The following is a 27,541-nucleotide window of genomic DNA, read 5'->3' on the forward strand; positions in this document are numbered from 1 at the left end:
AAGGCCCATGATAAGCAAGAGTGCCTGCTGGTTCCTGGACTTGGACATCCCATACTGGCCCTGGTGGGCATGGATATTGTGAGTCCTGGTGCATTTTCTTGGTATTCCAGAAAAAAGAAGGAAATCTAGACTGGGAAACCCCAGTGGCTCTGAGCTACCAAACCACCAAGGTGCCACAGAATGCTTCCCCCTCACTAGCATTGATGATCTGGCAGTGGCTTCCATCTGAACCTTGGTAGCCTTAGTAGATGACTGTAAAATTTCAAAGGCTTTGCATTTACCTGAACTCATTTGATCTTCCCCCTGGGGGGTAGGTAGGGTGGCTATTAGCCTCATTTTACAGACAAGGGCCTGAATGAAGTGACTGGTCAGTCCAAGCTCTGTAGCCTGAGAGAGAGCTGAACCCCACATGAAAACCTCTTAAAACCTCGAATAACCGGGTGACCTTTGAGAAGCCTTTCAGGTTTGCAAAGCTCTCTACATCCCTCTTCTCATTTGAGCCTCCCACGAACCCTGTGAAGTAGGTAAAACAGGCATTATTCTCATTCTTTTACATTGAGAGGGTGGATCAGGGGAGGTTCCCTGAGCTACTTAATAAGGTTATAGGGAGGTGAAGCTTTGTTTGGGACTTGGATTGGGATTTTCATCCGGGTCACTGATAAAGGTGGGTGTCCCACAGAGCCAGGCGCTCTGATCTTCTCTCTTTGTAGCATTTCATTGGATTCCACTGGATTCCTTTAGCTCTCTACTGATGATTCTCCCATAGAGTTCTCCAGCCCTGACCTCCAGACTCAATCTCCAAAGGCCTGATGCACCATCTCCCAATTGGATGACCAGTAGACATCTTTAACTCAATGTGTCGAAAACTGAACCCATTAGCTTTCCTCCAAAACCTCCCCTGTTACTGTCAAGGACGCCACCATTCTCCCAGTCCCCCATGCTCACAACCTAGGCATCACCCTTGACTCCTCACTTTCTCACACAACCCCATCCCAATTTCTAGTCCACTCCATTTTCAGACTCTGGACATGTTCTTTGATTATTCCATGCCTAGCATGTTCTCTCTTTTCGTCTCCACTTTCTGGCTTCCCTGGTTTCCTTCAAATGCCAGCTTAAAAATCCATTTTCTATTAATAAGTCTTTTGGGGGGGGCAGCTGGATGACTCAGTGGATAGAGAGTCAGGCCCAGAGATGGGAGGTCCTGGGTTCAAATTTGACCTCAGACACTTCCTGGCTGTGTGACCCTGGGCAAGTCACTTGACCCCCATTGCCTAGCCCATACTATTCTTCTGCCTTAGGACCAAAACCCAGTATTGATTCTAAGACAGAAGGTGAAGGTTTAAAAAAGAAGTTTTTCCAGATCTCCTTAATGCCATCCCTTCCTTCTACTGATTATTTTCAATCTCTTCTGTCTACATTGCTGCTGGTATAATATTGTCTCTCCCATTAAGGCTCTGAACTGTTTTCTGCCTTTTCTCTGTACCCCCAGAACTTAACCCAGTGCCCGGCACAGAGTAGATGCTTAATAAATGTTTTTTTGACTGACCCCGACTCTTCAATTGGAGGGAACTGAAGGTAGAGGTCACCCCAAATGGGCAGAGAATGATACCCGCTGTTTATGGGCTAAAGCAACTCATTGGCATTTTCCCCTTCTCTGGGTTGAAATAAAGGATGTCCTGTGCCCAGTACGCATCATTACCTTGAATGATTTACCCACGTCAGTGAAGACCTCGACATGAACTCTGTTCTGAGGTTTCCAGAGGAAACTCTGTGTGGGGGCAAAACCAGCTAAAGAGTCATGACTTGGCAACTGTGCCCAAGCCTGAAGCTGGTCCCTCAAAGCCCAGAGCTGGTGGGACTAGATCACAAGTTACATGCAGATGCAGACACTGAGGATACCTGACTTTCTCCTGGACACGAAACTACCAAGTAAGCATCAGTCCAAGTTCAAACATTTGTCTCTACTAAGCTCTTGTCCAATACTCTGTCTGTCTGTCTGTCTCTGTCTGTCTGTCTCTCCTTCTCTCTCCCCCTTCCTCCCTCTCTCTCTCTCTCTGTCTCTCTCTCTCTCTCTCCCTCTCTCTCCCTCTCTCTCTCTCTCTCTCCCTCTCTCTCCCTCTCTCTCTCTCTCTCTCTCTCTCTCCCTCTCTCTCCCTCTCTCTCTCTCTGTCTCTCTCTGTCTCTCTGTCTCTCTCTCTGTCTCTCTCTGTCTCTCCCCCTCCCTCCTCTCCCTCTCTCCCTCTCTTTCTCCCTCTCTCTCTCTGTCTCTCTCTCTGCCTCTGTCTGTCTGGCTCTCTCTCTTTCTCTTTTCTTAAACTCTTATTTTCTGTCAGAATGAATGCTGTGTTTTGGTTCCAAGGCAGAAAAATGATAAAGGTTAGGCAACAGGGGCTAAGTGACTTGCTCAGGATGATACAGTAGGAAGTATCTGAAGCCAGATTTGAACCCAGGCCAGTCCTGTATTCTTACCACTACCCAACATTGCTGTGTTCTTCAGAATATACCACGTGACCTAGATCTAGAAGGCCAGGACAAAATTTGTAAAGGGTTTAACTATGTAGCCTTCTCATATGTGACCCCCTATGTAGGGCTCTAAAACTCAGCTCTGAACCCTACAACTAAAGTCGCTCTGGGAGGGATGCCTCCCCCCAGTTTGGGGGAAACAGCCAAAGAAGCCCTCTTTCAGATAAGTCACGGAAGAGCTGTGACAAAAGCCCCCGTTCTCCTGAATTAGCACTAAGACCAAGTGCTTACTTGTATTTTTGCTTATCTTAAGGAAGATGAAATGAATGAATAAATGAATTTTAAAGCATTTATTGAACACTTCCTGCATGCCAAGCCCTGTGCTAAGTGCCAAGTGTATAAACAGAAAATGGAAACGGTCTCTGGGCTCAAGCAGAAGAGATGAACCATCAGAGACATTTCAGTTAGGAGTCAGATGGAAAACCCTGCAGTCCTTCAGGTATGATCGCAGCACAACCTTTGGAATGTCTTTTCTGTTATTAAAATTCTGTTCCAGATGCTGAGCCATTGGACAGTGAAAACCAAGGGCTTTGGGGGTGAGAATGTCTCGACCCCCCATTTGCAGGGAGGATCTCAGTACCCTGCCCTCAGGGTTCTCCTCTTTGAGCAGCCTTTTCCATGAGCCAGGCACAATCTAGAAGGATCTGAATGGGGAACAGGAGAGAACATTGGTCTGAAGAAGCAGGATCGCTGTTAAGGCCAGAAGCTTGGGAGATCTTAGCATCATTCAGCTGCCTCAAGAAGCACTTATTAAGCACCCACTCTGAGGCAGGCACTGTGTTAAGCACTGATAATGTCAAGAAAGACCTCCCCCATCTTCTGAGCCCTTTGCACCCAACTTTCTCAAGGAACATGGGGGGGAGGGGGATACAAATCTGGCCCTTCAAGACTGTTGGAAGGTGCAGCATCAGTATTTGCCTAGCTGGAGTGGGAGCTTCCTGTCCTCCAGTCTTCTTTGACTGATAGGAGGCCCCTTCTGGCAGCCACAATGGACAGTGAGTAGATTTGACTGGCATTAATGCCCAATGGAAAGCCAGCTTGGCTGGAGTCAAAAGTCAGGCATTTCGAACTATGGCTCCATAACTGGATGACCTTATGTAGAGTTCTCTTCCATCTCTTCCCAGGGTATTGTGAGGATAAAGATGGCCTAAGACGTGAAAGGGCTTGGGAAAGAAGCTGACTATCTATAAATGTGAGCTAGTCTATTTTATGAATTCACTGTCCATTCATCTTTATGGAATGCCTACGGGGTATGACAGCATGCAAGGCCCTATAAAAAACAACTGGTCTATACAGAAAGTAAACCTTTGTTGGGGGAGATTAGCTCCATAATGAAACCAACTGGACTGGCTGGGCCACCCAAGCTAGTTAAGTGTTCCTCTTTAATCCCTAGATCATACCAGGTTCTTCCTGGAGCCTTCATCTCTATGTTAATTCAGTTATCCATCCATATATCCAACAAAGACTTTCAAGTACCTACTGTGTGTAAACCTCATGTGCTCTAGTTATCCTTATATAAATATCCATTCATTAATTATGACTATTAAGTACCTATTCTATAGATAGCCTGTTGGTACTATCTTCATGCATCAGTTCAACAATTTTAATAGCCTTCTATTGGAATAATCCATGTGGTCCATTGTTATCTTTGTACCTCCATCCATCCAACCATCCATCCATCCATCCATCCATCCATCCATCCAACCATCCATCCATCCAACCATCCATTCAACAACAATTATTAAATGCCTATTTGAGACCAACCCATGTGATCCAATGTATTTTTAATCCCCAGTGATTGCTGTCCTCATGCATCTACCCATTTATTCACCATTACTATTAAGTGCCTACTATGTGTAAAACTCATGTGTTTCGTTGTTATCCCTAGGTACACATCTATCCATTCAACCATGACTATTGAGTACCTACTCTGTATATAACCCAAGTATTCAAATATTATTCTCATGCATGCATGCATCCATCCATCCATCTATCTAGTTAACCATGACCATTAAGTACCTACTATGAGTATGCCCCATGTGATCCATTGCACCCCAATCCCTCAGGGTTACTATTCTCATTCATTTACCCATCTATTGACCCTAATGAAGTACTTAGTATATGTACAGACCATGTGGGTCATGGTTATCCTCATGAATTCATCCATCCATTCAACCATGACCATTCATCATTTACCAAGTATTCACCCTGGGTACCCCACTACTAGTCTCTAGTGGAATGCTAGATCTAGACTTTTAAGAGATCTGTGAGGTCATCTAGACCAACCTCCTCATTTTACAGATGAGGAAACTGAAACCCAAAGAGATAATGTCAACAGGTAGTAAATGGCAGAGCCCAGATCCAAACTCAGCTCCCATGATTCCAGGGTCAGCATTCCAAGGCCACTGCTTTTTCCACACAACCTCCTTGATAGCAAGAGAACTTGAGGGAAGGACAAGAGCATGTTGGGCGGATCTCCTATGGCAAGTTCATGAGAGGATGTGGACAAGAGTCACATGCAAGGATGGACCAGTCTGGAGGAGCTATAATCTGCCCCCTTGGGGAGCGGGATGGGTAGACCAACTGATGAATTGGTGTATTGGAGATTGGAGTATTGCCCCAGGTGTGAGGGGAGAGACAAAGATAATGAAAGCATCTTCTCTGCCCTGGTGGAGCCAACTGTCTAGACCTGGGATCATGGAACTGTGAGAAGACTCACAAAGCAAATCTGGCAGAATGGTTTTGACATGCTAAGCATACAAAAGCAGGCAACAAGCTGGATTTGGCCTGTGAGCCAAGCTATAGTTCATTGGTCTGTGGTCTAGAAGGTGGGGAAAGCTACAACATGGGAACAAGTTGGAAGGATTCCTGGAACTGGTGTCAAAGGATCTGGGTTCAAATCTGAGATCTGCTGCTTATTGCCTTGTGACTTTGGGCAAGTCACTCACTATATTTAGGTCTCAATATCCTTATCTACAAAATGTGTGGATTGGACTAGAGGTAACTAAGGTCCTGTCTATCCCTTGCCCCTATCTGTATACATCCACTAGGGAATTCTCAGAATGGGAATGCATCAATGACAGTATAAATGAATGAACAAGTAAAATATTTATTAAGCATTTACTAAGTCCCAAAAATGTGCTAAGAGCTAGAGTCACAGGTGGAAAAGTAGGACGCTCCCTATTCTCAAAGAGTTCAAATTCTAATGCGGCGGTTCTCGATATCAGGTATTTACATTCCGAATCATAACTGTAGCAAAATGACAGTTTTGAAGTAGCCACCAAAATAATTTTTTGGTTTGGGGTCACTGCAACATGAGGAACTGTATTGCGGGGTCACGGCATTAGGAAGGTTGAGAACCACTGCTCTAATGGAAGAGACAATACATATGGAAGGTGGAAAAGTTTAGGGGATTGCCTAAGGCACATGGCAATCACACAGTTTGTAAGTATGTGGGGAGAGATGAACCAAGCGTAGTATCCATTCAATCAGTGAGTCTGTCAATAAATATTAAGCACCTACTATGTGCCCCAAGCCCTATGGTGAGCACTGGCAAAAGGGAATGTCATAAAAACTTGGAAATATTTCTCTCTTCTTTCTAACACTCTTTGCAACAACTATCTATGCCCCTTTTCCCTTTGAAAAAATCAAGATCTGCTCTGATTTGTCCAAATGTTCCCAGATGTGTCCTGAAATCAAGGGAACAGTGATACCACATGGCTGGTTAATTCTGGCCAACTTCTTCTCCTCCTTGGCTTTTGTTTAGAAACTCACTGGTGCCACTTATGTTAGTGCTTCAGAATTTTTCTTCCCTTGTTCCCCTCTGACTTGCCCTCAAGCCTCCTGAAATCCTTAACTTTCCTTTCATTACTCACTAGTTTATAGCACAAAAGAAATACTTGAAAGAAGACACAAACTGTGTGTGAGCTATTCCGTCTCCTCACCCCTCCTTCCCCCAGGGTACCTCCTATAACTAAATCCTGGCTTTTGATGGTCAAGGGCAAGTGGTAGCCAAAGCCCCCATTCTGTCACCTCTCCAAGTAGTAACTGCAGGCTGGGCCATGTTGAGCTACCAGTGGGGTGACTTGGGAAGTCTCTGGAGGCTTCAGAGAATAGTCACATTGTGGGCTCATTAACTTTTATAACCGTAGTATTTCAAGTGTGACAATGAAACCCAGTTTGTTCCAAATAGAATAGATTCCACATGGTTTCCAGTTTGCCTCTGTTAATATGGTGGGAACGACACAGTTCACAGTGGGTAGCCATAGTCATACCCCTTTGATTCGTTGGGTTGGCAGACATGAATGATTTCCAGGGGCAGAACTGAGAACCTCTGGGGACTGTGGAAGAAAAACTATATTCCAGAGCTGAGTTGGATTCTGAGTCAGAAAAATCCAATCTCAGAATCCCAGAATCTCAGGGTTGCAAGGGAGCTCAAAAGTCAGCTAGGTCAACTTGTCACTGGGCAGGACCCCCTTCTACAACTGACCTCACTAGTAGTCATCCAGGATCTACTGGGAGACCTCCAATAAGGAAGACTCTACCTGCCTAGTGAGGCCACTCACTCTACTTTGGGATAGCTTGACTATTAGAAAGACCTTACCGGACTGTTTCTCTGCAACTTCCACCCATGATCTATGTCTGCCCACTGGAGCCAACCAAAACAGGTCTATTTCTTTTTTTTTAAGTTTATTTGTTTAATTAATTAATTTAGAATATTTTTGCAACGTTACATGATTCATGTTCTTTCCCTTACCTCCTCCCCCCCTCCCGGAGCCAACAAGCAATTTCATTGGGTTTTTACATGTGTCACTGATCAAGACCTATTTCCATATTATTGATATTTGCACCAGGGTGATTGTGTAGAGTCTACATCCCCAGTCATATCCCCATTGAACCATGTGATCAAGCAGTTGTTTTTCTTCTACATTTCTGCTCCCACAGTTCTTCCTTTGGATGTGGATAGTTCTTTCTCATAAGTCCCTCAGAATTGTCCTGGATCATTGCATTGCTACTAGTAAAGAAATCCATTACATTTAATTGTGCCATAGTGTATCAGTCTCTGTGTACAATGTTCTCCTGGTTCTGCTCTTTTCACTCTGCATCAATTCCTGGAGGTCATTCCAGTTCACATGGAATTCCTCCAGTTCATTATTCCTTTGAGCACAATAGCATTCCTTCACCAACAGATACCACAATTTGTTCAGCCATTCCCCAATCGATGGACACCCCCACATTTTCCAGTGTTTTGTCACCACAAAGAGTGCAGCTATGAATTTTGTATAAGTCCTTTTCCTTATTTTTCTCTTTGGGGTACAAACCCAGCAGTGCTATGGCTGGATCAAAGGGCAGACAATCATTTAACACCCTGGTTCCTGTTGTCAGAAATTTCAACTAATCTACCTAAGAGCTGAGCATTGGTTTTTCTGATTCATCGTTAGACTCAGCAACCAACAAACCATCATCTTTGTTCTATGGAATTTGGTGTCTTTCTCCTTGAAATCCATTCTGCAGAAAACTGAGAGATGACTCCAATATTCTGGTGGGTCTGTGGTCTCCTCGATGTCATTTCCTCACCAAACACGAAGATCAAGGTCATCCATATCTGCCCATCCTGTGTGATTCTCATCTGTATCCTCCCATTAATTCCACTCATATGACCCATCCAATATCCTGGAAACCTTCTTCAAATTCTCTTGACATTCCCCTGTTCTACATATACAGATGTTCTCTGTTTATATCTATGTATATTGTACCATGAAGTCATGTTGGTGTGATTTTTCTTAGAATCGGGGTTTGCATTTTCATTTTACATCTTGATTTGGATTTCATCTCAGAAAATGTAGCAATAAAGGTAATAATCTGGTACATTTCCTTACAAATATTAACTCCATAATAAAACTAAGTTAGATGTTTATTCCAAAGTTATAAGATTTTTAAAGTAACTCAAATTATATTTCTTGCATAAAATTAGATATTATAAAGTACCTTGGAAATCCTAAAACTCTATAAAAATTCAAGCTTTTATTATTATTACAAAAGTAAAAATTCATAAAGCTTTGGAATCATGATGAGGATTATGAGGTGAATGTAAAACTGATCAAGGATGTGCCAGTGTTAGAAAACATATAATAGGACTTTCAGGGGGGACATTACTTGTGCTGCCAGGTAGAGGAGTACACACCTGAAATCCCTGTTATACTGGCAGAGGGGGAGGCTCACCCTGGAGACTTCTGAGTGGCAGGATAACTAAACCACAAGTCTGACACCAATATGGCAGAGCCCCAAAGGGTATATGTGTGTATATTTTTGGTGGGGTGAAGGGATGGGGAGATGCCATAGGCTGCCTAATGAGAAGCAAAGAAGTCCAGGTCTGAAATGAAGAAGGTCAAAACTTCCATGTAAATCAGCTATAGGATCCAGCCTAGGTGAGATAAGGAGAGAGATGGAAGGAAGGGAGAAAGAAAGAAAGAAAGAAAGAAAGAAAGAAAGAAAGAAAGAAAGAAAGAAAGAAAGAAAGAAGAAAGAAAGAAAGAAAGAAAGAAAGAAAGAAAGAAAGAAAAGAAAGAAAGAAAGAAAGAAAGAAAGAAAGAAAGAAAGAAAGAAAGGAGGGAGGGAGGGAGGGAGGGAGGGAGGGAGGGAGGGAAGGGAGGGAGGGAGGAAGGAAGGAAGGAAGGAAGGAAGAAGAAAGAAGAAAGAAAGAAAGAAAGAAAGAAAGAAAGAAAGAAAGAAAGAAAGAAAGAAAGAAAGAAGAAAGAAAGAAAGAAAGAAAGAAAGAAAGAAAGAAAGAAGAAGAAAGAAAGAAGAAGAAGGAAAGGAAGAAGGAAGGAAGGAAGGAAGGAAGGAAGGAAGGAAGGAAGGAAGGAAGGAAGGAAGGAAGGAAGGAAGGAAGGAAGGAAGGGGAGGAAGGGAAGGAAAGATAGAAAGAAAGAAAGAAAGAAAGAAAGAAAGAAGAAAGAAAGAAAGAAAGAAAGAAAGAAAGAAAGAAAGAAAGAAAGAAAGAAAGAAAGAAAGAAGGAAAGAAGGAAAGAAAAGAGAAGGGAGGGAGGAAGGAAGGAAGGAAGGGAGGGAGGAAGGAAGGAAGGAAGGAAGGAAGGAAGGAAGGAAGGAAGGAAGGAAGGAAGGAAGGAAGGAAGAAGGAAGGAAGGAAGGAAGGAAGGAAGGAAGGAAGGAAACTAACAATGTTACCCTGACATTTTTCACTACATCCTAGTGTAGTACATGGTCTGTCCACCATTTTGTTCCTTGTTCTCACTAAAAGACCACACCACTCTTTTTTCTGATTGTACAATTCCCTGGTGACCGCCTTTATGGCCCTTGCTTTATTATGAGTGGCCACCTGATTGGACCTAACATTAGCCACTCCTGATGCCCTTTAGGGGGGCTCCTCCAGTTATCTAAAGTCATAATGAATAAATGAAAAATACCTGTTAAGTACCTACTATGTTCTAGGAGCTGTGCTTTCATCATATCATACCCATGGCCAAGAGTCTATAGTGGACAGCAAGCTCAAAGTCAAGCACAGTGAGGGTCCTCCAACAATTAGCTCCTGCTCTAGTCTATCCTCTTTAAGAATCTCTCCACAGAAGAACCTCCTCTGCCCAGCCTGGTAGATCCAAGAATTTCAGCATTCAGTACAGCTCCTTCCTGGGTTTGTTAGCCTTGTCAACCCCCAACCCCCAGCCCACACACACATAGCCCAGGGCTGGGTCCAGAGTCCAGACCTTCTGTAGGGATGTGCTTGTTAATTGCTCCATCTCAGCAGAAAGGGGTGCCCCCCCCAGCCATGTGACCATCAGAAAACAAGGTCCACTGTCCTGTGGCAAGAGGGACAATACAACTTTGGGGGGGGCGGGTCAGAGAGGAGGAGACACAAAGAAGGGATATTTGCTCTGGCTTTCTGAAAGCCTATTAAGAAAAGACCCAATGGGGAACTATTTAGGCAAAGCAAATAAGCTGCCTGAGCTTGGCAAAAGACTAGACTACTCATTGGGGAGTGTCCAGGGAGTCAAGCCACTCTGGGCTGCTTCCTTTCACCCTTGAGAAAGGAATTCTAGGATCAAAGATCTAGAGGTAGGTAAGAAGGGACTTCAGAGACTATTTAACCCAACCCCATCATTTTACGTGTGGAGAAACTGAGATCTGGGGAGACTACTTGCCCAAGTAGCAAAAATCTAGATCTGAATCCAAATCTAGTCACCTTTCCCTGTGCCATACATGCTCTCACATAGGATGTGGAAGCAAGCTCTCCCCAGATTATTCCAAGAGGATCTGTTGCCTTTGTGGGAGAAGAGAAGGGGAAAAGGTCAGATCTGCCTGTAAGTCACTGATACTAGCCACTTTCACACAGAAGACTTTTATGAACTGATTCAGTGGGAATTGGGCTGAATCAGGAGAACAATTTATACAATCACTACAACATTATGATATAAAAGGAAACAACTATGAAAAATTTCAGAACTCTGATCAATGACGCACTTCAACTTCATTTGAAGGATTTCGAAGCCTGATATCCATCTTCAGGAGAAATGATGAGCTCGGGGTGTAGAATGAGACATACTTTGGAGATAAGGTCAATGTGGGCATTTGTTCTACTTCAACTATAAATATTTGTTCGTAAAAGTTAAAATAAAATCTCAATAATAATATTATATTTTAAGAGATTTATTAATGATCATTAGAAATCAAGGAATAAAGAAGATACAAAATAAAGACCATGTGCCCATGGCTGGTTAGCCATTTTTTAGTCATCCCCACTCACCACCATCAACACTGATTCTATATCAGAGAGAGGGAGCCTCCAAAGCCCACGCCCTTTATCCTCAGTCTACAGGAAGTATGTAATGACAGGAAGTCAGTGGGCTCTTGAGATATGTAGTTCTTTTTTAAGGGTAACAAATTTTCAATCATATAGTTACAAGTCTTGTTTTTCTTTTCTAATGGGAGTGAGTGGGAAAGAGATCATAAATTCTTACTAGTTGAAAAAAAAAGATGACATTTAATAAACTTTTCCCTAGGCTTCAGGAAAAAATTTGCTTACTAGCCTTCAGGAGGAAAGGAATTTGGGGAAAAAATAAGGTGATAGGATTAGATCAATTGTTCCCAACCTAGGTTTGGGCTGTAGATAATGTGCAGGGAGAAAGGAGAGTCCTTGTCCATTTGCTTACCAAACCTAGAGCATAGGAGCATAGATTTAGAGCTGGAAGAGACCATTAAATCCTACTTCTTCATTTTACAGATGAGGAAATTGAAAGGGAGGCAATTTAAGTGACTTGTCCAAGGTCACATAGATAGTAACAGAGGGAGAATTTGGACCCAGGTTCTGATTTCAAAGTTACTGCCATTTTTTACCATCTTGCCTACTAAAAGAGGGTTTACTAGGAATTTGAACCTGGGACTTCTCTTGCCCTAAGCAAAACACCTACCCTTGAATCAATTAACCTTCGGGGGAGCTTATTTTTTTAAACTCCAACAATAATAAATATCATGTCTGACCATAATAAAAAAGCAAATTTCTGTAATAATAGATGAGATTTATCTAGTACTTTAAAGTTCCTACCATGCTTTGTGAATATTATTCCATTTGTTCCCCACTGAAACTCCATGAAAATATTATTCCCATTTTACAGGTCAGGAAACCAAGGTTCAAGGAAGGTTCAAATGACTTATCCAAGATCCAAGTCTAGAGCCCTCTGGGGTTCAGTGAATAAAGTATTACACTTGAAGTGAAAATCTGCATTCAAATTTTACCTCCCAACTCCATCAAGAGTTGGGGGAAGGAGGGGCTGGGGGTGTTGTGTCCTATTTGAGTCCCATTTGATCTTTATGATTTTGTTACAGTTACTTTTGATTTTTTTTTGTTCTTTCCTTTTACATTGTTGCAGTTGTTTGTATAGTTACTTAGCTTTGCTTACTTTAGTCTACATCCGTTTATATAGATGTTTCTTTCTGTGCTTCTCGGTAATCATCACACACATTCTTTCTCACAGCAGAGTCATATCCCATTACATTCATAGACCACAATTTGTTTAGTCATTCCCCAGTCAATGGGCATCTACTTTGTCTCTAATTCTTAGCTATCACAAAAAAACAAAAAAAAAAGTTGCTATAAATATTTTGGAGCCTATAGGAGCTTTTTTCATTCTAATGGCTTCCTTGGGGCATAAGTTCAGTTATGAAGTCTCAGGTTCAAAGGGTATGGAGATCTTAGTCATTTTATTTCCATAATTCCAATTTGCTTTCCAAAATAATTGTACTGATTCACAGTTTTACTATACTTCCCTTACTTCTACAGTCAAACAGAACTAATCTTTACCTCTCCTACACACCATCCACAGTTTCTTGCTTCCTTGCCTTTGTTCAGATTGCTTCCTGTGGAATAATGGCCTTTTTTTCCCTTTTCCTTAAAATTATTTTCCTCTTTTTCTTTCCTTCCTCCTCTTTTCTTCCTTCCCCCTCTCTTTCCTCTTTTATTTTTTCTTCTTTTCCTTCTTTCCTCTCTTCCCTTCCCTCTCTTTTCTGCTTTCCTACTTAACTTTTTTTTTTTTAATAAATCCTGAACTTCCATCTTGGAATCAATACTATGTATTGGTTCCAAGGCAGAAGAGCAGTAAGGGCTGAGCAATGGGGGTCAAGTGACTTGCCCAGAGTCACAGCTGAGAAGTGTCTGAGGCCAAATTAGAACCCAGGACCTCCCATCTCTAGGCCTGGCTCTCAATCCACTGAGCTACCCAGTTACCCCTTCCTATTTAACTTTTAATGTCCCACCCAAATAGATTCTTTATTCCCTAGTAGAAGTGAACTCCTCTGAGGGCAGGGACTCTGTCTGGTTTTGTCTGGGCATCTCCAGTACCTAACCCAGCTGCCCTGTACATAGTCGACATTTTATAAATGTTTGTTGTACTTGGGGCTGGATGTTACCCCTCCCCCTAAGAGCCTTCCCTCCAGCCCTTAACTCAACACCTTGTTTTGTTATCTCACTTTATTTTAATTAACACTGAGATTATCTGTTATTATTCGATCTGTTCAACAGGTCCAATTGGCAGGATCAGGAAAGGATCAGGGTCAGAGTACGCAATGACTGTTGATATCAGACACATCTTGAGCCAATACTGCCCTAAGATTGAACCTGAAAGGGGCTGCCATGCAGCTATGCCCTGCAACTAAGGAAGAGGCCCAGATGCTGACCAATTGCCCTTTTGTTACCTCTCTCTGGACTTTCTTATCTGTCCAGCTCTGTTCCAGCCCCTACCTTAACTTCCTCTGTCCTCCCTTTCCCCAGAGCTGGGGAGTAGCCCTGCTCTATTGTTCTCAAACTTCCTGTCATCCTTGACCTTTTCTCCTCACATTCCATCCTTTGGCTAACAGCAATATGGCTGTCTTCACATAACATGTGGTCACCTTCTCCGGGGCAGATTGCCCCTTTTCCTTTCTCCTTCTCTTTTCTTTTTACTCCTTTTCTCTTTTTCTCCTTCTCCTTTCTGTCTTCTTCCCCTTCCCTCTTTTCTCTTCTTCTTCCTTGCTCTTCCCATTTAAAATTTTATACAGTCTGACTCCCAACTACCTGACTAGTTACTCTTCTTCACACACTCTCCATTCCAGTCCAACTAGTCTACTAGCTATTTTTTGTATTTGACATTCCATCTTCTGTTCCTAAACCTTTGCACAGGTGCTTCCCTAGAATGTATTTCCTTCTCACTCTCGCCATTTAGGACACACATCTGGCCCTAAATAAGCTGAAAGATCCATATCTCAACTCTTACACAAACACGTCTCAGCCCCACCCCCAGGATTGTACAGGTACCCCCAAGAAATTGGGGATGATCTTCTAATAATAATATAAGCTTAGGCCCCCACTGGTGTGCTCCCCCTAAAGATTATCAGTTAAGAGTCAGTTTAGTCAAGCAGCCTTAATTGGTTTTTAGAAAGAGAATACAACTAAGGTGATATAATAATAGTCAATAAATGTTTATTAAGCACCTACTATGTGCTAGTCTCTGTGCTAAGTATTGGGGATGCAAATTTGTTTATCTAAAAAGCCTCTGCTCTTAAGGAGCTTATGACCTAATGGGGGAAGACACAATAAGAAAAGAAACTGAAAAGCTGGTGGGAAAGAAGATGCCCAATGGGAAAGCCTGGCAAGGAAATCAGAGAAGTCTCAAAGTAAGTAAGAGAATCAGGTAAGAAATGAGATGTCTGAGGTGAACTCTTTAAATGGAGATTTTGGAGTTCATGATTGCATCTTCCAATCAAAGAAGCAGAGAGTAGTGATGAGGGGTGAGAACCAAGACTAAGATCTTACCCAGTGATGAGGTGATCCCAACAATGAACTTGCACCAAAGCAGAAGAGTCAGAGGGTTCCAAAGTAGTACAGCCATTTAAGAAATGAGGTGGATACTGTTGGCAACTGATCTGGGAATGTAGCCAGGACACCAATGGAAAGATGGGTGACTCAAATCTTTTAGATCCTCAAAGTTCACAAGGTCAGGGGCAACTAGATGGCTCAGTGGATAAAGAGCCAGGTCTGGAAATGGAAAGTTCTGGGTTCAAATCTGGCCTAGATGTGACCCTGGGCAAGTCACTTAAACCCAAATGCTTAGTACTTGTAGCTCTTCTGCCTTAAATCCAATATTTGGTATACATTCTAAGGCAGAAAGTAAGGACTTAAAAAAACAAAAATGTTCACAAGGTCCCCTTCTGATCAAAGGGGAAGTAGAGGAAGGAGACCTAGTCAAGGCTAGATATAATAAACCAAGACTTCTTTCCTTCCCACTGATCTCAGGGATTCAGCGGAATCTATGATTACTTTTGATAAATTATGTATGACCCCTAAGTCATAGTTAAGTTTCCTTGGTCTATCTACACTATATGAACTTGATTCTTATGTAATATCACTAGATTTCACAAGACTTTTCACACTTATTCTTGGGCCTATGTTTGAATCGATTGATTAGACATCTTATCACTTAAGTGGGCTCTTTATTGTATACTTTAAATTTTTTTTAATTTTTTATTTAACTTTATTTTTATAACCCTTAACCTTTGTCTTAGAATCAATACCAAATATTGGTTCCAAGGCAGAAAAACAGTAAAGGCTAGGCAGTTGGGGTTTTGTGACTTGCCCAAGGTCACACAATGAGGAAGTTGTAGGAAGGAGGACTGATTTGAATGCAGGACCTCACGTCTCGAGACCTGATTATCTAACCACTGAGCCATCCACATTCCCCTTCATCACAAACTTTAACCTAGATTCCTTTAGAGAGAACGTGCCTCTACCCCCATCTCCCCAACTAACATCAGTCTTTAATGTGAGAGGATTATAAGGTTTTGGTCATTGGACCAAAAGATAGATGATGCCACACAGGAAACATCTTATGATAGGCTGAAAGAATCAGACAGAGTTTGGGGCTTGTTTATGAAAATGAAAGTCAGTCAAGGGAGTGGAACAAACTAATGGTGGAATAATTCCAATTTGGAAGATTATAATTCTAGAGTTGGAGCCAAATTCCTGAAAGGGAATTACTTTTGGGTCAAGGAGAACAAAAGAAGATGAGAGCCTCTCTCTCCCTCCCCCCACCATTGACTATGTCAGCAGAGAGGATGGACCTATAACAGACAGTAGATTCAGCTGGGATCTGAGAGACGGAGCCTCTAGTAGATAATAGAATCAACCAGGAGTGATAGGAAAAGCAGGATTCACGGAGTCTGACTCTTACATGAGAAAATAATGTTGGCTATGGACTCAAGAAAATACTTTCAGGCCATAAGGCACCACCCTTTGCCACCAATGTACTTTAAGCTTTATTCTACTCTCCCCATGGATCTGTGGATATTTGTGGGAGAATGAGCTTTGGAGTGAAAACAACTTTCCAAGATTAGAAGGAAAGCAGAAAATTGAGAAAACATTTGCCTAAACAATCTCTCAGATAGAGGTCTCATAGCTAAAATATAGAGAGACCTTTGCTGAATTTATAAGAATAAGAGCCATCCCATAATTGATAAATGGGTAAAAGATATGAACAGACAATTTTTGGATAAAGAAATCAATATGTATATCAGGCATATGAATAAAAGCTCCAAATCACTACTGATTAGAGAAATACAAACCAAAACAACTCTAGGTCAGTGATGGCAAACCTATGACACAGGTGCCAAAGATGGCACACAGAACACTCTATGGGCACTCAGCCACCTTCCCTCTCCACCCACTCCCACCTCCTTCCGAGTTCATTTCTAGAAAGGTAGGCAAACTCAGGCTCAACTATGCCTGATGACATTTTTCCATGTCACCCATCCCATTCAGCCCAGCAGCTCAATGGGAGTGCTTCTTTCCTCCTTATGTGGGATGGTAGGGGGAGTGGCAGGGAGTACCCAGCATGTGATGAGGGGAGGGGCACAGCACTCAGTCGGGGGGGGGGGGCAGGGCCCAGCACTCCATCTCTAAAAGGTTTGCCATCACTCCTCTCAAGTATCATTTCATACCTATCAGACTGGCTAAAACGAGAAAAAGGCAAAATGACAAATGTTGGAGGAGATATAGGAAAATGGGGACACTAATACACTGTTGGTGGAACTGTGAACAGATCCAACCATTTAGGAGAACACTCTGGAATTATGCTTAGAGAGTTAATAAAGTGTGTATAGCCTAAGACTCAGCAGGATCCATTCCCTAAAGAGATTGGGGGAAAGAGGAAGAACATATAGATTCCAAAATATTCATAGTAGCTCTCTTTGCAGTCACGAAGAACTAGAAATTGAGGGAGATCCATTAATTGGGGAATAGCTAAGCAAATTATGACATATATTTGGGATGGAATATTGCTATGCCATGAGAAAAGATAAGCAGGCTAATTTTTTAAAAATGGGAAAGAACTCCATGAGATAATGAAAAGCAAAATGAGAAGAATCAAGAGAACATGACATATAGCGATAGATATAAAATTGGAAGAATAATTTGTGAGTGTTCACCTCCAGAGAATGAACTGAAAAATGGCAACATCTGCTCGTCAGATGATGCCTTCTCTGGTGCTGGGAGTTTAAGAAGGAGGAGCTGAAATACCTGGAAATTTATTCTAATGATAATTAAATTAAACATTAAAAAGAATGTGCTTTGGAGGGAGGCATAGCAGGAATATTCCTACTGTACCATCTGAATGAATATCTTTGCTAAAAAGCTAATTAAGGCCTCCTGACTAGTTGTTAATGGAAACACACCTATAGGGGCTAGTGAGCAATAGCATCAGAAAGTGAGCCTTAAATAGGAGTTTGTGAATGACAGGACTAGAAACCCAGCCCTTCAGGTTCATTTGTGGAAAGCCCTTCTATTACTGAGGACTGGAAGAACCCTTAAAGATCACTGAGGCCAAACCTCTCTTTTTTGCAGAGAAGAAAACTAAGCCCAGAAACAGGAAGGAGTTTGCTGAAAATCCCAGAGCTCCTATGTGGCAGAGACAGCATTCTTGGTCCCCTGCCTCCAGATTCAGTGCTATTTTCAATTATACCACAAAACATGATCCCCACAAATATCAAGGTAGAGGAAGGATTGTCATCCCCATTTTACAGATTATCAAACTAAAGTCCACAGGGAGAAAGTGATTTACCCATGGGCAGATGTATAAGAAGCATTATAATGGGAATGGCAGATGAGAAAGGAGGAAGGATATGCTTCAAAGTACAGCTTTTGGTGTCAGTAGGTGTGCCTACTTAAAGCCTTTCCTGGTTACCCCATTCCCCAAATGTCAATGATCTTTCTCTCTCTTTTAATGACTTTGTATTTACTTCTCTGTCTAGATATTGTATCCCTACATGTATCAGAAGGTCTCCTAGGGTGGCTCTCCATCCACTAAGCCAGAATACCTCTCTTAGTGCCCCTAGGCAACTCTCTAAGAATATGTTTTTCAGAAAAGTTGCTGCACTACTTTAGTAGGGGGGTTTTCTCATCAGGATCCAAGAAGGTGCTAGTAAATGTTTAACAATCAGCTTTCTGGAGAGACTTAAATACAAATGACACATTTTAAATTTAATATGAATTATCAACATTTTTTCTATCATTTTCTTAAGTCCAGGCAATCAACAAAACAATAAATCAAGTCTTAAGTAGTACCATTTGCCATTTTCTGAGGTGTAAATGCTCACATTGAAAATTTAATCACTGGTTCTTGAGAGCCAGTTTGAGCTGGCTCCAGCATACTCCTGCCAGGATCCCTTCACTGCTGAAATCATAAGACAACTGAAATCCTGACATCTGTTGGACATTATCCAGGTGTTTGTAGTTATCAAAGTTGCCAATATCTGTTTGTTTGAACTTCCATTTTTCCCCACCTTAGCTATTCATTTTTCAACCCCTTACAAGTAGGATTCTAGTCTACTCCACTATCAAATCTATGATCTCCAACATTATCAGATATTTCTTGATGGCTAAATCCACTGTCCCCTTTTCAGTCTTCTCTATAGCTTTTGACACTGTTAATAATTCTTTTTTACTATATACTTTCCCTTTTCTTCTAGTCCCATTTCTAATTATTATGATAATAATGGGACCAGCTATAAGTTTTAATGCTTTATTAATAAAAAGGAGAAGGTGAGAGAGGAGGTAGAGGTAGATTGCTCTAAAGGAAGGATTAATATAGAGACTCCATTTACCTGGCTTAGGCCTATACATTGTAAGGATGATATTAGAAAATAAGTATTGTTTTATTAGTTTAGGGATAAAAAGTAGAATGCTGGCTTGAGATAGAACTGGAGTTTGAAACAGAGCTGAGAGAGCTTTCAGATGTTGATGGTTATAACCATTTTTCTGTGTCAATTACTTGCTCTGGCAGTTGGCAGAGCACGATCTCAGAGACTCTCTCTCAGGGCTGGAGGAGGTAACATCTTTGCCTCTCTCTGTGTCTGAGGGAAAGATCTGAAGGAGCTCAGTGTTTTCCTTTCCCAACTTGGGAAACACTATTGACTATATATTGTGTTTTTTATAGATTGATTTAACTCTGAGAAGACCAAATAAAGGCCTGGTCTTTGGTTTGGACTCTGAGTCTGTTAAGGCTCAAGAGTCCTAACTTGATTCTTGTTGAGACTCAATCAGCTAGCCTTTGCTATTTTATAATTTGAAGGCGATATTAAGAATTATAAGGATAATAGTGGTAGTTTTTATTTAGATAGTATAAATTTAGGTTAGTCATATCAGGGAGGATTAGTGTGGCCTGTGAAACACAGGAGAAGCAGTTCCATGCGGAACCAGGGAGTTTATTTGGGTGGATTTAGAATCCCTTAGAATTAGAAATCCTTTGTTATCCTTATGTATATTTCATAAATATTTTATTTTTATAATAAGAGTCTCTTTAGTGTCCTTGTGCCTGGCCCTGAAGGGAAATTCACATTTGAGCTTCACTTCATCACTGAAGATACTTTTGATTATATCTATCAAAAGTATCTTAACAGTTTTAAACCTATATTAATAAATATTTTATTTTTGCAACTCACCATTTATTGTTTTTATAATATCTAGATATTTTTACAGTAATTCAGGCAGTCCATTTCAATAAGCATAGTAATTGAGAGAGTCCAATTAGCTCCCACTTGGGTTTATCTAACTTTTTCTCCGCTCATTCTCTGACATGTCAGGTTTGTGAGCCTCTGTCTTTGCTTGTACTGCCCAGGAGACATTCCCCCTGCCTCTTTGACCCCTACCTTAATTCCTGACTTTCCCACTGACCCCAGGGGGGCACCAGAGTTTAGATTCTATCTTTGTGAACAAGGTCCCCTTAATAATTTCCTTCATACAATCTCCCCATCTGATTTTTTGAGAGACTGGCATGTTGAGTCTCCTCACTCAGGTTTCCAGGAGAATAGTATGCCAGGTCACTCCGATGAATCATTCCACATATGGAGTCTCTATAGTAATCCTTCTTTTATAGCTATCTACCTCCATCTCCTCTCTCTCTCCTCTCTCTTCTCTCCCCATCTCCTTTTTATTAATAAACCATTAAAATGTATGACTGATGTGAAGATTGGATTTAGCTATCTCCTAATTGTAACAATGAAGATACTTATTCTAACAAAATCAGGAATGTCTACACCCACACTTAAAGATTAAGTATTTAGGAGGATGGCCTTTGATAGACATGTGCTAGGAAAGACAAATCAGAAACAGCTGAAAGACCCATGGGCTGTCCTAAGTCAAGCTTAAACTGCCATTGGTACAGATGAGATGCAGGAAAGTGATGTAAAACCGTCTATATATTTCACATCACTTCCTCTCTTTGCACTCTTTCCCTGGAGAGGTGGCTCTGGCTGGCAGCGTGCTAAGCATTCTGACATCTTGGCGTGGTGGCAGCTATTGTCCGGTTTGACAGTGAGCTTTCCCTTGATACTATACTGGGAGAAGCTGAGTAGTGTAAACCTCAAATTTCCTTAGACTTATAAATGTTGGAAATTTCACCATTGGGATATTTCATACTTGGAAAATTTCTTACTGATAGTCTATTGGAATGGGAACCCCATTGGCATGGGAGGTTCCTTCTCTTCCCTTCTTAAGATTACTTTAGGACAGAAACCTTTTGCTGAACAATGGAAAGGACTTTGACCTATGCTTAAGCATAGAACAGGAATTTCTTTGAGTCTTGATTGATTTTAGAATTGATACAATGGAGATACTCCACCCTATTCAGTCCTAATAGGATTGAGTAAGGGCTGCAGCCTAGATCAAAATTTAATTATTCCAATCTCTACCATACTCAAATTAACAGGATTTAGAAAGGGCTGTAGCAAAGGAGTAAAGATTTAATCATTTGAAAAATATGACCTTCAACAGACATGTGCAAAAGCCAGAAACCTCTGGGTGGTCCTGGGTTAAGCGAGAGCCTCCATTGACAGGGAAATTGATGAAGAGTGATTGGTAGATGTGAGGACTGAGGGGAGGCAACTTGGATGGTTTCCTTAAAGATAGGAGGGTCTGGAGACTGGAGGTTGTTGAGGTTTTGGTTGGTGTGGTTCCTGGGCTCTGAGAAGGCTTGCTCTGAAGGAAGCTGAAGGTGGGGGCCTCTGAGACTGTTTCTCCATTTTGGACACGTGAGTAATAGGGACTGATCTCTTTTCTTTGCCCCAGCTATCTAAGGGCTTGGGCCTTTTGGCCCAGCCTAAACAGAAGGGGTATTTAAGCCCTATTCCCTTCTCTCCCTTTTTCTCTCTCTCTATCTCTAATTCCTTTCTTACTCCTATTGTAATTAAACTCCAAAAAAGGCTGATGGCTGACTTGAGTTTTTCATTTAGGAATTACATAGCTGATTCCTTGGCGACCTTAAATTAATATATATCAGTCTTTTAAAGTGATTCTCTTGTTACAGTAGCTAGTTCAGGTTGAGGTATCTTAGCTGAGCCCTCTTGGAGTTTTAGGCTGATTCCTTTCTCCTTTACCTTCCAACACTATCCTCTTAAAAGCCTCTAATCTTCCCCCTGGTGCAGGCCAGGCAGGAGAAATCCTACACCCTTTCCCTCTCTCTTCTCCTTAATTTCTTTCCTCTATATTAATTAAAATCACCATAAATTTCCAGCTGACTTGGGTATTTTATTTGGGATATCTCCTGGTGACCTAAAATTAATTTAGTTTAGGTCACAACCCTAAAATTATCTTTACACTGGTCCACCATTTTATCATAACACTAATCCACATCCTATAGTTTTCAAAACAATATATATATGTATATATATATATGTATAAATATATGTGTGAATAGACCTTGAAATCTAAGAAAACCTATAGAGATGATCTAGTCCAAACCTTTCATTTTAAAGAAGAAGAAACTGGAGCCAGAGAGGTGTTTTGTAGTGGTAATTCATTTAGGGTCATCTGGTGGACTAGATGGCTTTTAAAGTCTTGCTGAGAAATCCCATGATTATCTTAGTGACTCTTCCCTCTCCCATATAATACTTTTGTATTTCATAAAGTATCAGAGTTAAAAAGGATATATTAGAGTCTGCTAAGCCACCAGATCTTCTTCAGATGAGTTGCTGTTGTCTTGCCATGCCTCTTCTATCTTGGATTTGGGAAACTGATTTTTTGAACCTAGGTAAGATTTGACATTTATCCTCATTGAATTTCATCTTATGAAATTCACTCTGGTCCTCTAGCCTATCAAGTTCTTTTTAACATTAAAATTTTTTCACTTAACATGTAGAAATAATTTTTGACAATTGTTTGCTGACATTTTGCAATTTAGATCCTCTCCTTCCCACCTTCCCCACCTCCCCAAGGTGATCAGTGGTCTGATATAGGTTATACCAGTGCTTTCATGTGTGGAAAGTTAATATTAATTTGTACCCTTTTTGGTCCCCAAAACAACCTTTTGATTTTAAAGCTCAGTTTGATCTTAGACAGAAGTTAGAAACTGGCTTCTACCCCTAGGTTGAGGCAGGGTTGAGATAAATTCTTCATTTATCTAAAAACAAAAAATCTCTTGGGTGGTGAAATAATTAAATATTCTAAGCAGAAACAGGTGGAATAAAGTGCACATGCCTATGCAGTCATTCTAAATGCCTCATTATTACTTTTGACATCCAAAAGACCCAACTCTTGTTCTGATTAGAGGTCTAAGTCCTCCAATCAGAGGAGCTTAGGAAAAGGATATCACAAAGAGTATAAACTAATGGAAGGCACAGGAAGTCAGCTCCTTTTACCTGGAACCAAAGACTCAGGAGAGTACAAGGTCTGGGTCTGGGCTGTCTCAGTGTGCTCTTGGAAGAGGCAGCTGGCTACATGGCTCATTCTTTTCTCTCTCTTTCTCTGGTCTGATTTTTTTCTATTTAATAAATAATTGTAATATTGAGATATGGCCTCCATTTGATTTCATATGTATTTCCATATTCCCCATGTCATGACTAAAGGCACATATCACATATACAATAAAAAACTCATAAGGATGAATTAAGTGAATTAAGTGCAGGATGGTGTGCTTTGATCTGCAATCAAATTCCCACAATTCCTTCTTTGGCTGTGGATTGTGTTTTTCTTTTGTACATCATAAGTCCCTTGGGGTCATCTTAGAACCTTGTTTTGCTAATAATAGTTTAGTTCCTTACAGTTGATTATCATACAAATTTTCTGCTACTATATATACACTGTTCTCCTGGTTCTGCTCACTTCACTTTGCATCAGTTCATATGTTTTTCCAGGTTTTTCTGAACTTATTTCTGTTCATTTCGTATGGCACAATAGTCTTCCATTACAAAAAAATACCATAGCTTGTTCAGCCATTCCCCAATTGATGAACACCCTCTTCAGTTTCCAGTTCTTTGCCACTACAAAGAGAGCTGCTAAATTTTTTTGTACAAATAGCTCCTTTTCCCGACCTGTCACCAGTGTATTAGACCCTAGCTTTGTGTCTCTTATAAGCCATTTTGATAAGCATGCCTTCTGTACCTTTATCCAAATAATTTATTAAAATAGCAACAGATCAAGGACAAGTTGATAGGCCACTAGATTAGAGACTACTCTCCAGTTTGGTATCAGTCCATTAATAACTATTAAACAGTTCCAAACTTATCTATCATTTAGCCCAGTTGTTCCCAAAGATTTTTGTTCCATGAACCCCTTTCAACCAGAAAAATGTATTGTGAATTTCAAGGGTGATTTAATACATAGTTCATAATACTCTGTAAGCCATTAAAGAATTTCTAGCATGAACCAGTAGACCCTCATCATGTTCCCAATGGGTTCACAAACCACTAAGTAGGAACCACTGAGTTCTAACTTATATCTTCTCCATCTCTTCTACAAGAATAGCATAAAAGATTTTGCTAAAAATCTATGTGAACTTTCTCTATTGTACTTCCTGACAAACCCATAAGGGTAGCCTGAAAATCACACAGACCCCTACTTTAGTCCCGCCATCTTTGTCAAGTATAAACACATCTCAATCAATCAAAGACTTTATACCAAGTGTTGAAAACTATTTAATCTAATTGGGTGAGGGACTCATTAATACTCTGTGGGAACAACCAGAGAACTAGTTCAGAATATAGAAGACATGAGTAAGAAAAGAGAAGAGAATGTTCCTGCATAATCTATAATAAAGACTCCATTGGGAATGGAATGGATCAGAGCCTTTGTCCTTGACCCCAGGGTCATTATTTCCACACAGGCTCACATCCCTGCCTCTTCCTCTCCATGGCTACAAAAGGATCCTTTAAGCTTTGAAAAGTTTAGAGGATTTCGGATTTCCCTTTCCCCATCAGTGTTCCAACAATGTCCTTGGAAGAGCTGATTGTAGTGTCTGCATCTGTAGTTAAGGACAAAAGGGCCACAGAATGAAGGATCTACAAAGAGCTCAGCAGAAAGGCTTTATTCAACGCCGATGGAGAACATCTTGAGGATGCCAGAAAAAGGATTTCCAAGCGTTGTGAGTCATCCCTTTGCACATGGACTCTGAGTTTGAATCCTCTTTCTTCTGGACTAAATGTTTACTGATATGAAAGTGTGCTACAGACTTTGGGAGGAGGGATTTTTTTTTCTTCTATCCAAATAGTTCTTACCATAGCACTGAAAGCTAATTAAGTCTGGCTGACTAATTGACATCAATTGACAATCACTGTAGAAAGCACATTGATGGGGGCTCCTGAGTATCAAAAAGACCATAGTCACTCCTAGGGCTAACACTGGAAATCTGAGGGGAGATCTAGTAGCCACACTGAGAATCCAACGTGTTGGCGCGAGTGAGAGTTAGTTGGCTCAAAGTGGCTCTCAGAAGCCAACTGTACAATTTTCAGTCTAAAATTTACTCTTAAAGAAATCAATTTCTGCTACAAATTAGGCCTTAATATATTGTTTTGTTGAAGTTCTAGAAGAAAGCAATGGAGAAAATGTTTCAAATGCAGATTAAACTTAAAAGAGCATCCTGTCTACATGTTTTTGTCCTCCCTGGAGAGCTAGTCGCCAACATTTACTGGCACATTCTGGCTACGTACCAATCTAGTCTCTGTCAAAAAGGGAGGAGAATTTTACCTCTAAATTCCACATGACAAAAAGAAAGGGGGAAAAAAAGACAGGAACTCAGTGACATGGACTATGGAAAACTGGCAGATTCCGTTTCCCTGTTACCAGGACCCTTGGCAATGCCTGGATATCTCAATTTATTCTCAAGGGTTCCAATGTCACATGCCTCTTGGGCAATTGTCTCCAGCCATTTTACTTGTCTGCATGCACGCTACATCCCTGCAAGAGGCCCTTTTTGAAGGGTTCAGAGGATTTGGGATTTCCTTTTTGCTCTTTGGATTTTCCCCTTTTCCCTTACGATTGTAAGCTGATTGAGGGCAGGGTCTGTCTTTCTTTTGCGTAATAATATCCTCAGCACTTAGCAGAATGCCTAGCAAATTGTAAGGGCTTAATAAGCACTTATCAAATTGAATTATGTATTGGATGGGTCTCGAGTAGACTGGAAATTCCCAGAGATCCAGGCCCAAGTTTCATCTCTGTAGCTCCAGCTTCTGGACCTTGGCCTTGTCCACACTTCATAAAAGTTCATCATCCCTTTGTTATGGGTAGCCCATGAGCAAACGAAGGAGTTATAATGATTTGTCCAGTGGGACATAAATAATAGGATCCCCAAAAGACAACCTGGGTCCACATCCCTCCCCAGATGCTTCTTAGCTATGTGCCCTTCAGGTTCTTCATCCAGAAAACTAAAAGACTTTTTCTGGAATGGGCTTTAAGCGCAAAATCGATAGCATTGGGTCCAAATCCAGTGGCCAACGAGAAAGTCAGCATCTACCAGCTTCCCTGTTAGATCCTAGTCCTTCCATGCATCAGCCTCTCCCCTTCCCTTCTCCTTGCCCCAATCTCCCTCCAAAACAGAGCATGGGAAAAAAGGAGGATGACGGTGGGAGCAAACTCCAAAAGACCAGGGAAAGTACAGCCCCAGCGTTGGGGAAGGCAGACAGACTGTTTTCCCTCCTGCGTCTTGCCCATGTGTCCGGCTTTTGCTGGAGGAGCGGATGATGGATGGGACCCAAAGGAGGGGTCACTGGCTCCTGGAGCAGTTGTGTATTTGGGGAAGGAGGGCCAGGTGGGGTGTCCTTTGAGCCTTGCTCTGGTGTCTGGTGTTCTGGGGCTGAGACCTGGCAGCCAGTGGGGGCTATTCCGGATACTAAGGACACAAGGTTTAGGGCATAAGTGGAGAGAGAGAGACAGACAGACAGAGACAGAGACTGAGAGAGACACAGAGACAGACAGAGAGACAGAGACAGAGAGAGACACATACACAGAGACAGACAGACAGATAGACAGAGACAGAGAGACAGAGACAGAAATAGAGAGAAACAGAGAGAGAGACAGAGAGAGAGACAGAGACAGAGACAGACAGACAGAGAGACAACAGAGACAGAGAGAGACACATACACAGAGACAGACAGACAGACAGACAGAGACAGACAGACAGAGACAGACAGAGAGAGACAGAGAGAGAGAGAAGCCAAGCCCCTCTCTCTTTGGGGAGGAAGTAGGTGCTCCCACCAGATTTCCCCCATCCGTCCCCGGCCCCCTCTCATCTCTCAACCTGCTGGGTCTCTGGGATAGGAAGGGGAGGTTTGGTGGTCCAGCACAAGAGCCCAGTGGGGGGGCTGGGGGGAGAGAGGAAAAGGGTCTCAGGGCCTGGGTTCAGAGCAAGGTTAGCCAAATAGCGGATAAATTAAGCGAGGGAAACAGACAGCTCCCCTCTCTGTGAACTTTTCACCCAGCTAACCTGCTTCTCACCCTGCTCTCAGGTGGAGTCTGTTCCCACCCAGTCAGTGACTGTCACCTCTCCTGGCTGTCACCTGCCTCTTCTCACACCCCAGCACCTAAAGGAAGAGGGTACAAAGAGGACGGGGGCAGGGACCAGGGAAGGAGGCACTGAGGAGAAATCAGGCTGAGCCTGGGAAGAGGTGACTGAGCGGCTCAGGGAGAAATACTGCAAATTGTAAAAACGTCTCCAAATTTAATTTTGATCCAATAAGCATTATTAAGCGCTTACGTGTCCAAAGACAAAAATGA

The sequence above is a fragment of the Monodelphis domestica genome, chromosome 4 (genome assembly GCF_027887165.1).
Source record: "Monodelphis domestica isolate mMonDom1 chromosome 4, mMonDom1.pri, whole genome shotgun sequence".
Classification (NCBI taxonomy): domain Eukaryota; kingdom Metazoa; phylum Chordata; class Mammalia; order Didelphimorphia; family Didelphidae; genus Monodelphis; species Monodelphis domestica.